At 53.0% G+C, this 12,580-nt stretch overlaps 1 protein-coding gene across 2 annotated transcripts in view; it reads left to right on the plus strand.

The window, feature by feature from the left end:
• GDPD5 (glycerophosphodiester phosphodiesterase domain containing 5) overlaps positions 1–12,580 on the plus strand; it is a 90,565-nt gene that overhangs the window by 22,232 nt on the left and 55,753 nt on the right. The window lies entirely within an intron of this gene.

The raw sequence follows: 12,580 nt of genomic DNA on the forward strand, positions 1-12,580 counted from the left end.
TAGGGGGGGGGGGGGGGGGGGGGGTGGTGATAACACAGACCCCACCTCTCCATGGCAAGAGGGACAGAGTTATAAGGAGAGCGTGTGGGATGGGAGATATTGCTGCAGATGTCTTTGGAAATACAATCTGCTGGAGTTGTACGAGTTAGATGAATCAAAACACAGGAAATATCTAGAACAATGCCTAGGCATTGTAAATAAATGATAGCTATATATAGTCAAGGGTGATTTTGACCATATGCAATTTACTTGTGTTGTGCTGACTTTAGGACCTGATTCCTACTATAGAAGTCAGTTCATTAACCAGCAGCATTTCCCATTTGGGTACTGAGGGATCTGTAGGGGGTCAACATTCCACACAGAGGGAACCAGCTGTGTAAAGGTTTGGAGCTGGAGAGTGGAGTCCCTGGGGCAGGGACTTAGCTCCCCTGTGTGGGAGGCCAGGAAGGTGAATTGAGGCCTAGTTAGGAAAAGCTTTGTATATGGGGTATGTTTGCTCCTATAGGTCCCAGGGAGCCCTTGGCTGAAGTATGAGGGGCTGGAGTGCTCTACTGGAGGAGCCACTTCTGAGGTGGAATCAGCAGGACTGGGGCAGGGGTGTAGGGAGAGAGGACAGGAATGATGGGGCTCATACCAGGTGTTCGTCTGGGGCGTTTGCCTCAGCTTTGCATGTGCTGTGCGCATCCCCCTGGCTTGCTTTCCCACCCCTTCCAGTATATGGGATACTTTGCCATTTTTTCACTGCTTTGATTAGCTCTCCTGCAGAGGGAGGTAGAAGGTTACCACCCTCTGGGGGGGGTGACTGCCTTGGCAGCCAACCCTGGGGCAGCCAGCAGGGCCAGAGAACACCCAGTGGCCACCTCCTCTGTCCCCACCCCATTGTGGAGAACAGCCCCTGCACCCCTCGTGGGCTCCCCTTCCAACAGCCCTCCTCCTCTGCAACCTTGCAAGGTCCAGATGGAACTGACGCCAAGGGTTGTGGTATCCAGCCCCCTCTCACATCACAGGTGGGGAAACTGAGGCCCAGTGACTCGCTTCGCGTCCCGCGGCAAGTTAATTAAGGAGCCCACCTCGGGGCCCTTCTTGTGGCTGCAGCCACGTGTGGTGGCGCTCAGGACTCCCCGCCAGGCCCTCCGCCCACCGCTCCCAGCCCCCCTCTAAGGCCACTGCTCCCTCCTGAGAGAGGTCATGACTGGGAATATGGTTTCAAGGAAAGAAAAGATAGTCTTAGCAGTTGTGTAGCCCTGGGCAAGTCACCTCGTCTCTCCGAGCCACAGTTTTCTTGTCTGTAGAAGGAGCGTGAGAACACCGACCCCAGCAGGGCTGTCCTGAGGATCAGATGAACCCACGAGTGCTGAGTTGTTAGCTCTCTGATGCTGGTGCCGCACCTGGAAAGGGAATTGCCAAGGGTTACTCGGAACGGACATTTGAGCCGTGATTTGGAGGCAGGGCAGGACTAGGGCTGGGAGAAGAGGGGATCTTGATCCTAAAAGCTCTGAGCTGTGACTCGGCTGGTGCAGCCGTTCCCTTGTATAATATATGAGAAGGGGTCCAAGGGAAAGATTGGGGTGGGATCCAGGGAGCATCCCCCACGCGGGCAGCCTCCTCCCCTAGCGCTGAGAGGAAGGGCATGATGAGGGAGGGCTTCCTAGAGGAAGAGTTTGTGGAAACAGAGGGAAGGAGGGGCTGAGGCAGATAGAGGTCCTCCAGGGTCCGGCATTCCCCAGACCCTTGCACTGCATCCATGAGATCCAGCCCCGGCCAAGCCGACCTTGACTCCTGGAGCCCATGATGCCCAGGGAGGCCGGTGCCCCGAAGGAGGCATGCTACTTCCAGGAAGCTGTGTCTGTGCGGGCCTGTCTGCACATCTGCACGTATTCCATGAGCTTGTGTGCTTGCACCGAGTAAGCATGAGTGTTTGCCTGGGTCTGTCTGGGAGTGTGTGCTTGGTGTATTTTTGTATGTCTGCGTATACACATTTACAGGCCCTGTGCGACATCTTGTAAAGGCAGACAGGTTAGAGTGCCTCTAAAAGGGGAGTAAGTGGTCATGTGTTTTAGCAGAACAAAGAGGGCCTGTGGGCTGTGGGGAGATCCAGACCTCACTGATGGGGCAAGTTCAGCAGAAAGACAATTCCCAGATTTGGGAAACCTCTCCTGGGGCCCCTCTGCGCTGAGCTCCGCCTGGGTGCCGGGACCCAGAGTCAGACCAGGCCCTGGCCATGCACTTCTGGAGCCAGCCTTTGGCCATCACGTGTGCAGCCAGACACCAGCGTGGCTGCTGAACTAGGGCTGTACAGGGCACACGGAAACAGAAGAAGGCCAGCTTGAGTCTGCCAGGAGAGTCAAGGAGGGCTTCCTGCAAGAGGAGCCTAAGCAGAGGGACGTGAGGGACGTTTGGTGGGAGATGAGGGGACGGGGTGGGGGAGAGCAGAGCAGGGCTTGTGTCGGGTAGGATTTGGAAGTGTGTGGAGAGGGGAGGTAGGGAGGGTAAGTCTGGTCTTCCAGGACTGGAAGACTGCGAGGATGGAGGCGCCTTGAGTTGGGAGAAAGGGGGAGGAGCAGGTTCAGGGGAATGTGACGAGTTCCCATCTGGCCACTGTGGGTGTGAGGTCCCTGTTGGGGGGATGATCAGAGGGTCATTGGATACTTGGGCCTTGCGCTTGGTCCGGGGTGTCTGAAGCCACGGGAGTGGTGGTATTGCCCTAGAAGAATGTGCAGGGCAGGGCAGGAGGGAGGGGCTGGGCCGGGCAGAGAGGGAAGCCAGCTAAGGCACAGGGGGGCAGCCGGAGGGGGAGGAGAGAAACTGGAGCAACTGGTGTCCTGGAAGCCAGGGAAGGAGGACGTTTCCAGGAGGGCGAGGGCCAATGTGTCAGGGAGGAGTGAACCGTCCAGGCAGCTTCCTCACGTGGGGGGCATCGTTGAACTTGGTGGGAGCAGAGGGCGGCGGATTTAGAAACAGGTGGGAGGGAGGAAGTGGGGACGTGGGTGTCGATAAGTCTTTCAGAAATTTGGATGAGAAGGAAGGGGTGAAGGGAGTGCTAGCTGGAAAGGGGTGGGGGGGGAATGAACTGGGAGATGCGCACCTATAAACACCTGCTATGGCCCTCTGCACCCCGGAGGGTTGGCTGCAGAGAGCAGGGGCAGGGGAGGTGCCACCCTGAGTTCTGCCAGCTGCAGGGCCTCCATCCACACTGGGTGTGGGTGTGAGGATCGGGGGCCCCCACTTTTGACCTCCCAGGAGGCAGAAACCCCACAAACTCAGAGCACCCTCATAAACCAGGTTCCAGGTCAGTGGTTGAAGCTCGGGGCTGGCGGAGTTGGCCTCCTGTGGTTTTGTCTTCAGCGCTCACCAAGGGGACTTCATAGATGCTTCAGACCAGTAAGGCCTGGGAAGGTCAGGACATCAATTCACCTGCTCCCAAAGAGGCCATGACCATGCCTGGGCCAGCTCCCAGTTACTGGGAAGTTCTTCCTCTGGGTCTAGCCTAAGTCTTTCCTGCTGTGTGTTCCCTTCTGGTGAACTTGTTCAGCCCTGCTCCGTGGAGCCAAGCTCATCAGCAGGCCGCTTTGAGTGGCGGCCAGTGTTTTTACAACTTGTTTTCGTGAAGTTGGTTTGAAGTCTCCCTGCATTCCCAGAATGTCAGACCCACCCTGATTCACAAGGATTGACCAAAACAGGATCTGAGCCAACGAGAGGAATCTAAGGACTTAGTCATCCCCCTTGGATCATCTACAGAGTCTCCTGCTTTCCTTCCAATTAAAAAAAAAAAAAAGAAAGAAAGAAAAAGAAAGATTAGCTCAGATGGCCAGGAGGGGATGGCATTTGAGATGTAAACAGGCTCCGATGATACTGGCGGTGGACAAGAGGGGTCAGTGCTCAGGCTTTGTATGGGGCTGACCTCAATTCAAGTCCGTGTTCTGATGCCTGCCGCCTGGGGGTCTTTGACGACTTTGAGTCTCTGAGCCTCAATTTCCTCATCTCTGAAATGGGAAAACTAATGGCACTTAACCTCATAATTGTCTGAGGTTGGGGGATCTAGAAGCAGACACTGAAATAAGGATTCGTGTGAGGGTGACTTACTAAGAAGTTTTCCAGGGGGAAGAAAACTGCTAAGGGGGTAGGGAAAGTAGAACCAGAAAGAGAAGGAGAAGCAAGAGTGTGACTTCAAGCCAAGCCCCTCGGAGGGGGTACTTGGCTTAGTCCCCAGAGCTGGCTGCCAGGGGCAAGGGTGCTGCAGCAATTAGACCTTGCCCAGGGGGTCCCTGGCAAAGGGGCCCTGGGCAACAGCCATGCCCACAGGCGAAGGGATTCAGGCAGCCTGACGGCAGCTCACCCACACGCCCCTGCAGTTCTCGGCTTTTGGAAGGGACAGTGCAACCTGGAATGACTCAGAACGGAGAGGGGGTCCCAGGGGATGTGGGTGGAGACAACAGAGGCAGAGTTCTCCAGGCGGAACCTGGCTCAGAGGAAGCACCGATTAAGTGTCAGCTCTGCCCACCTGTTAGAAAGGGGGTGCAGAATGGGTGCCCCAGGATCGTGTATGTAGTCAGCAGCAGACAGGACCTTCTGAGAGCTGCCCTGAGCCCCCATTGTTCCCCCAGCCCCAGGCTCTGTCACTGTCTCTCAGCTCCCAGAGGCAGAATCCCTCAGAGCTCCCCAGCCAGCGGACCTGGCCCCAGCCCCTAGGGTTCTTCCTGACTACTTGACGTCAGGCAGTCGATCCAGCCGTGCCAGAGCTGGTCTGATGCCCTGACATAGCCCCTTCCAGAGAAGTCTGCCTCTGTGCCACCCCCCCCCTCCAGCCCTGCCTGCACCGCCTAGTGGGGATTAGTGACGGTCAGGAGGTGACACAGGCCCATGGAAGCACCGAGCGCCACGGAGGAAACTGAGGCCCAGGGACCTATCCCCCACCTGAATTTATTTATTTTTGGCTGCGTTGGGTCTTCGTTGCTGCGTGTGGGCTTTCTCTAGTTGCGGCGAGCGGGGGCTGCTCTTCGTTGCGGTACGCAGGCTCATTGCGGTGGCTTCTCTTGTTGCGGAGCACGGGCTCTAGGCCCGCGGGCTTCAGTAGTTGTGGAGCGCGGGCTCAGCTCTACGGAACTTCTTCCATAGAAAGTGCTCAGGGAGCTCGTGCTGGTCAGCGTGTCCCAGGAGCAAATAAACAGAAGTTGTGCTTCCACGACTCTGACTATGATGACTTTAACTGGTGATGTCAGCCTGGGTTGGCCCTGATGGAACTTGTCCCAACCCTCTCCTGCACCTGTGTTATCACAAGGGATGTCACCCTAATCTGGCCTCTCCACCCTGACCTCTGGGAGTCTAGCCCCGCAGAGCATGACAGGCCTGGGTTCTAGTCCAGACTCTGTCACCTGTTGTGTAACCTTGGTCAAGTCACCTGGCCTCTCTGAGCCTCCGCGACCTGTGTTTCTGACCGAAGTTTTATGTGCGCCCACCTAAAATCAGATGATTTCAATGTGGTGTTAATCCCAGCTTGACTCGTACCCAGAGAGGTAGAGTGATCTGCTTCTGTTCACATAGTGAAAGGGTGGAGGTGAGAGGGCCAGGACCCATTACCCCCAACCCCCTGTGACTGCTTATCTGAGCGCCTTACTTTTTACCAGCTCTGCTCTGGTCCCCACCAGCCTCAGTCTGATTCAGAGCCTGAGCTAACCTCCCTGCAGTCAGGTTGAGCTGAGCTGGGTACCAGAGTGGTCAGTCACTGCCGTTTAGTCATTAGCTCCTCTGATCACCTACTGGGTAAGGGGTTGCATGCTCAGATGGGCAGGATCCTTCTTTCACTAGTCTTAATGTCTAGTCTGTTGCAAGGCTGCACCCTGTCCTGAAGCCTGGGGAATCTGCAGACCCTAGGGGTGAAGGTGGACATGAGGTAGGGGCCCCACAGGAGGAGGTGGTCTGAAATGTCTAGGGCCCCGCTCCACCCAGGAGCAGGCGTGAGGGGCTGGCCAGGTGGTAGGTGCAGGGGAAGCAAGGTTGCTCACTCCTGGGTATCTGTTGCTACCTGGGCTAGGCTGAGAGGTGGCTTTGATCTACCACCAAGGCCCTCCTGCACCCTTCCCCAGGCAGGATGCCTCCTTTGTTCACATGCCCTCTCTGCGTGTCTGTCTGTACCGTAGACTGTGGGCTCCTCCAGCAGGTCTGTCCACCCAGCCTCAGGCCTCCCCTGGCACACCGGAGAGCTCAGGAAATGTGTGTTGGTGATTGGATTTATGTTGTCTAGCCTGGCTTGGGAGTCAGACAAAGTATGAATCCTGGCTCTGCCACTTGCTTAGCTGTGCCCTTGAGCATGGGACTCAAACTCCCTTGAGCCTCCGCTTTGGCATCTGTAGAATGTACTGTAGTGGGAGGCTAAGAGGGGTAAGTGAGAAGACAGACAGGGAATGTCAGCCTCGTACAAGGCTGTGGCCAGCCCTCCTTAAATGGTGGACAGTGTCTTAGTAGATGGACTCCACATGGGCCAGGCCAAGTAGGAAACACAAGAGATGAGCCTCCATCACATGGTTCAGTACTTTACAGTTTCCAAAGCCCCATCAGGTCCTGCTCACTGGGTTATCCTGTTCATCCCATGAGGCATTCTGGGCTGGTTGCAGTATCCGCGTCTGACAAGTAAAGACCCTGAGCCTAGAGATGACACCGACCTGCCTTTCAGTGGCCAGGCCACACCCAGAACCCAGGTCTCCCGGCTCTCAGTCTCCAACACCACTACCCTGCCCCTTTCCAGAACCCAGGTTCTGGAAGCTCTTTGTGAAAGAGGCTGGGAAGGTGGCAAGCAGGGAATGTGGAGGTTTTTTTTTAATATATAAATTTATTTGTTTATTATTGGCTGCTTTGGGTCTTCGTTGCTGTGCGCGGGCTTCCTCTAGTTGCGGTGAGCAGGGGCTACTCTTCGTTGTGTGTGGGCTTCAGTAGTTGCAGCGCATGGACTCAACAGTTACAGCGTGTGGGCTCAGCAATTGTGGCTCGTGGGCTCTAGAGCGCAGGCTCTGTAGTAGTGGCTCATAGGCTTAGTTGCTCCGTGGCACGTGGGATCTTCCCGGACCAGGGCTTGAACCCGTGTCCCCTGCACTGGCAGGCAGATTCTTAACCACTGTGCCACCAGGGAAGTCCAGAATGTGGAGATTTGTCAGCCCAGATGTCATGGGGCTGAGGGTGCATTCTGGTGGCTTTAGCCCAAAGGGGGTCACTGTGACCGGTAGGCCCAGAGTAAGGGGGCAGGAGGGGGTCATGGGTAGAGGTGGACAGAGCGAGGGTACAGAGGAGGAGAAAACCAGCTGTGGGGACCATGGACCATTCGCTCAGTCTGAGCCAATGGGGGCTACCAGCCCGGTGGACCAGAGGCTGCTGGGCCCTCCCATCCAGGTCCCTTTGCTGATGATGCTGGAATGTAAGGGACTTCAAGGAACACCAGGTCTGTGGGAGAATCTGGCAGTCAAGTCATGGCCACTGCCCTTGAAGGGTATTCGAATCATCTCTGGAAATAAGTCCCTCATCTAAGCATGAGGACTTTTCACGTGAGGAGCACTTTCTAAAAGGCAGACTCAGGAGGACAGGGCTGGCTTGACACCCAGCTGATCCTCAGCGAGGAGAGGCGACCAGCGTGGGTGGCCTGGGCCCCACCAAAGGGAGCTGGTGGGCGGGGAGTTGGCAGACAGGCATGGCCCAAAATTTGCAGGGCCCAGGACAAAAATACAAACAGAGGCATGCAGTATATGTTTGTTAGATATTGGAAGGTTACAAAACAAACCAAGGAACTAGTAAATAAGATAGTTTCATTTTCCCACCTTGTAAAGCTATGGTTTTATGTAACTGAAAGGGACAAAATATCAAGGAAGACAATTTAATTATTATTATACATCTGGGTGTTTTGTTGGTGGGCTGGTGGCATTTGGATGAGTAATAAGACATATTTCATAAAATATATTTTATTGTCTTCATTTTAGCAAGATGACTAATTGTTATAATCAAGATTTTTCACATCATTTGGAAATTGTGTATGGATGGTAATAATCTAAAGGATCAAAAATAAAATGCAGTTGTATTTAGAGTGTATAGAATTTGAATATATTTCCATCAAAAATGTAAATTGAATGTAAAGAAAGGAAAATTTATATTTTCAAAAGTTGTTTTTATTCCTTGAAATTATCTAGGAAATTAAAACTATAGACATCATAATTAATGAATATCCAATTTTAAAATACAATTATTTAAATAGACATGATATAGTAATTCAAATTTTTAAAGATTTTATAAAAATTAAACTATTCATAGTTGTGATTAATGTCCATCTAGTTGCCAGTGTAAAGAATTAGTACCACATTTCATGGGACTTCCCTGGTGGTGCAGTGGTTAAGAATCCGCCTGCCAATGCAGGGGACATGGGTTTGAGCCCTGGTCTGGGAAGATCCCACATGCCACAGAGCAACTAAGCCTGTGCACTGCAACTACTGAGCCTGTGCTCTAGAGCCCACGAGCCACAGCTACTGAGCCAGTGTGCCACAACTGCTGAAGCCCGCACGCCTAGAGCCCGTGCTCCACAACAAGAGAAGCCACCGCAATGAGAAGCCCAGGCACTGCAACAAAGAGTAGACCCGGTCGCCACAACTAGAGAAAGCCCACGCACAGCAACTAAGACCCAATGTAGCCAAAAAATAAATAAAATTTTTTAAAAAAAGGGCTTCCCTGGTGGCGCAGTGGTTGAGAGTCCGCCTGCCGATGCAGGGGACACAGATTCATGCCCCGGTCTGGGAAGATCCCACATGCCACGGAGCGGCTGGGCCCGTGAGCCATGGCCGCTGAGCCTGTGCGTCCGGAGCCTGTGCTCTGCAATGGGAGAGGCCACAACAATGAGAGGCCTGCATACCGCAAAAAGAAAAAAAAAGAATTAGTATCTCATTTCATGTTACATTAATCCAAGTAATATGAATTGTTAAATACTGTAAGATGTTCTTCAGCTGCCATGTGCATTTATTGTGAATACCACACTAATTCATGAGTACTTTTAGAACCACAAATTGGAACAGGGAGAAAAGCCAAAAAAAAAAAAAAAAGATGCTCAACATTACTGGGAAGCGGATACTTTGTTATGTAAGAAGTTGTTGCTCTCTGAAAGGATTTGACAAGTTTAATTTGTCTGCCCCGCAAAACATTCTTGCCACTTAGTGCCCTTCCTCCATCCCTCCCGTCCCCCCCAGTAGCATATCCTGTTTCCCTCCCTTTCCCACCCTTGCCCCTGTCAGCCACTGTGCAACCCTCAGACCTTCATCTGGGCACAATCACCTTTTGTTCTTCAAACCCAAGAAATGAAGGGTTTCTTAGAGGCCTGAGCAGTGTTAGGGGAGCGGATTAGGCTTGTGGGTCCCATGGGTATTGTGTGACAGAAGCTCCTGTATGTTCTGTAATGTATTTATTTGTGAGTGTGTGTTTGTGATGTGTGGGGCTCAGGGCAGTAGCCCTTCTTCCCTGCACCTAAGGGTGTTTCAGGGGATGTCTTCTTGCCCATGAGATAGATGTCTATCCTGCAGCTAATGAGAGATACATGACGGTGCTTACGCTAGAGCTGGAGCTTAAATCTAGGTATCGGCATACACTCATTCATCTCTTTCACATATGCTTTTGTTCATTTATTTCAAACCTATATTCACGTCCTCCAATCCTTTATTTCATCGTGGAAGGCCAGGCTATAGCAGTCTTGTAGTGCAGCCCCGTGATCCTACAGACGAGGGAACTGAGGCTCAGAGAGGGGCACTGATGTACATAAGATCATACAGCAGAGAAGCCCTCCGGCCGGGTTTCACAATGCAGACGATGGGTGGTGGCTTTTGAGTTTCAGGTAAAATCTGAATATGTGTCGCTAGGTCCCAATCAGCTTCCCTTCCTTCACCAGATTCTGTCACCGAGGCACCTGCCCCGGGGAGCTCCTGGGGGTGGGGGTCAGGGGTTCTGCCTGAAGAGCCACTTCCTGTTTGGGGCCAAGCACTTCCTTCAAGTAACTCATAAGCTCCCACTGGCCCCATCCTGGGAAGCCAAGGTGGGGATAGAGATGGGCCCCGGCCGCATCCCGCCCTGCCTGGTACCCAGGCTGGGTGATCCTGAGACGGAGCAGTGCCACAGACTGGATGTAAGAGCTGGGCCATGGAAGGAGGATGCTAGACTGTTCTCGCCCAGCCTGGCAGGCAGGGCTCTGAGAGTGCAGGGGAATTGGGGCCACGGTGGGCATGAGGGCAGCGTCCGCATCCAGCCACTCCCACACACATCTGGTTTCCAGGGTAGCTGCTGCCCAGGTGGGGGCCGATAGCAGAGCTGGGTCCCCCTCAGGGGGAACTTGTGATGCTTTTTCTTCCTTGCAGGGCAGTGAGGTGTGATGGAAAGAGCAGTAGGCTGGGGGTCATGGACTTGAATTTCCGACACCAACTTTCTGGTGACCTTGTCAGTTCCCAGCCGCTCTCCGGGCTTCAGTATCCATGTCTGTCTAATGGCGGAGGGCTTGCTGGCTGTGACATGTGGCAAGTTGTTATTACAGGGTTTCCATTAAGAGATTTGTGTTTGAATTCTGGCTCTGCCACCTTGCTGAACGTGTCCATCTCTCAGAGACTCCATTAAAAAATTTGAAATAATCATCATTTTAAGCATTTTACATAATTTAATTCTCACATCAACCCTATGGGGTAGGTTTTATTATTATGATTATTGTTTTATACATAAGGAGATTGGGGCACAGAGAGGTTAAGTAACTTGCCCAAGGTCACACAGTAAGAGCCAAGATCCTAACTTAGGCAGTTTGACCCCAGTGTCCATGCCATTAACAACTATGTTCTTGCTACTCAAACTGTGGTCCCTGGACCTGCAGCAAGGTATCACCCAGGAGCTTGTAAAAAAATGTAGAATCTCAGACCCCAGCCTAGACCTACTGAGTTGGACTGCCTTTTAACAAGATCTCTAGGTGATTTGTTTGAGAAGCCCTGCTCTATTTATTTATTTTTTACATCTTTATTGGAGTATAATTGCTTTACAATGGTGTGTTAGTTTCTGCTTTACAACAAAGTGAATCAGTCATACATATACATATGTTCCTATATCTCTTCCCTCTTGCATCTCCCTCCCTCCCACCCTCCCTATCCCACCCCTCCAGGGGGTCACAAAGCACCGAGCTGATCTCCCTGTGCTATGCAGCTGCTTCCCACTAGCTATCTACCTTACGTTTGGTAGTGTATATATGTCCATGCCTCTCTCTCGCTTTGTCACAGCTTACCCTCCCCCCACCCTGTATCCTCAAGTGCATTCTCTATTAGGTCTGTGTCTTTATTCCTGTCTTACCCCTAGGTTCTTCATCACTTTTTTTCCCCTTAAATTCCATATATGTGTTAGCATACGGTATTTGTCTCTCTCTTTCTGACTTACTTCACTCTGTAGGACAGACTCTAGGTCTATCCACTCATTACAAACAGCTCAATTTCGTTTCTTTTTATGGCTGAGTAATATTGCATTGTATACATGTGCCACATCTTCTTTATCCATTCATCCGATGATGGACACTTAGCCCTGCTCTATTTCTATTCCCTCTGTCACTTAGGCCTTAGGATCGTTGTGGGAGATGAAGAAAATAAGTGTTTTATAAACTGTAAAGTGCAGTGCATTCGGGGCTCTGTGAGAAACCTGGGGACTGGAAGTGGAGGGAGGCAGGGCTGGGGGTGCCCCAGGAGTCCATCTCTCAGTAGCTGGATGTCATTTCCAAGCTTCTGTGAGTCCACCTCTATCCCCCTCCCATCCAAGGCTGAGTCTTGTTTGTATTTCTTGCTGGTATGAGGCTCCAGGGCCCGATCAGATTGGAGAAAGTTCTTATGTCGGAATGGGATTGGGCTGGACACCAGGCCTGAGCCACCCCTGCCCTGGGTCCCACCCTGGCTCTGACTCTGACTCTCTGGGTGACATAGGCCCTGCCAGCCTCAGTGTCCCCTAGTGGGCAATGTGGCGACACCCTCTGCAGCCTGCAGTGCTGACCCAGCACCCCCTCCTCTCTCCCCCTCTCCCCCTCTCCCCTTCTCCCCAAGGCCTGTCAGGACCATCTCTCCTCCCAGTTCCTGGGCAGGAGGGCTGCCCTGCCAGCTGTAGGAGCTGGTGATGGGGGAGGCGGGGCATGAGTCAGAAGTCAGCCACATAATTGCGGTGCCCCAGGTCCCTCCTCCAGCCCACCCAGCCCTCCCTCAGCGGCTGCTTTAGAACAGCTGGTCTGGCGTCTGCCTCCAAAGAAGCAGGTCCCTGGGCAGCAGGAACGGGCCTCTGCCTCCCAGGAGCCAGGCATAGCCCCAGGTTTCACCCCAGGGTGGCTGGACCTTGGATCATGTTTCTGTGGGCCCTGGTGGGGCAGGAGTGGTTCACACAGCGGGTTGTACTGGGTTTGGGTTTGGGGCTGGTTTGGGGGCAGCATATGTGGAGGTGCTTGTGTGGGGTCTCATAGCACACGACTGGATCACGTACGTCTCCTTGGCTCTCCCACCGGCCTGGCGGCTTCCCCAGGGCAGGGACTAGATGTGACCCATCCCTGGTCCCCATACCAAGCGTG

Source organism: Neophocaena asiaeorientalis, unplaced genomic scaffold (genome assembly GCF_003031525.2).
Source record: "Neophocaena asiaeorientalis asiaeorientalis breed wild unplaced genomic scaffold, Neophocaena_asiaeorientalis_V1.1 scaffold263, whole genome shotgun sequence".
NCBI lineage: Eukaryota > Metazoa > Chordata > Mammalia > Artiodactyla > Phocoenidae > Neophocaena > Neophocaena asiaeorientalis.